Here is a 617-nt window from a genome sequence, read left to right as displayed (position 1 = left end):
ACCAAAGGATAGAGTGCAAAATACACAAAGCAAACATGAACAGAACTGAAAAAATATAGATAACACCACAGTAGTAGTTGGAGACTTCAATACACCACTCTCAAGGGAAGACTGACCTATTGCCAGCACATAGACCAGCGGTGTCAGGGCTTGGAAGATTTCCCCATAAAATAGCAGCCTTCATCTCTTCCTGCAAAGCTATCTGAATTCAGAAGACATTGAAGTATGCATTTCAGGCCAGATTAAATACTCTGTGGATGAAGCAACTCACAAGTTTGCCTTGATGAGGAGACACTTCCCTGAAGAAGATGAAGAAAGAAAAAGAGAAAATGATATAGATTATGACTCAAGACAGTTCACCCTTGGGACTTGGACACAGTAGTGATGACAGCAGTCACGTGAATATAAGGTAGGCACAGCTCCCTAGGAAGCCTGAAAAACAATTCTACTGTTTCTCTCTTAGTAATGGCAGAGTATATTTAGACATAGAGAAGACTGGTTGCTAAGAATATATTCTTACCTAAAGCTCAGTGTCCTGAGAGAAAGTATTTAAATTCTACTGGGTTGTTGTTCTATTCTATTGTTGTTGTTGTTGTTATGTGCCATCGAGTCACTTG

Source organism: Elephantulus edwardii, unplaced genomic scaffold (genome assembly GCF_000299155.1).
Source record: "Elephantulus edwardii isolate Elephantulus edwardi_28Jun2011 unplaced genomic scaffold, EleEdw1.0 scaffold00064, whole genome shotgun sequence".
In the NCBI taxonomy this organism is placed as follows: domain Eukaryota; kingdom Metazoa; phylum Chordata; class Mammalia; order Macroscelidea; family Macroscelididae; genus Elephantulus; species Elephantulus edwardii.
The sequence above is the reverse complement of the archived record's forward strand: the minus strand, read 5'-3'. Positions refer to the sequence as shown.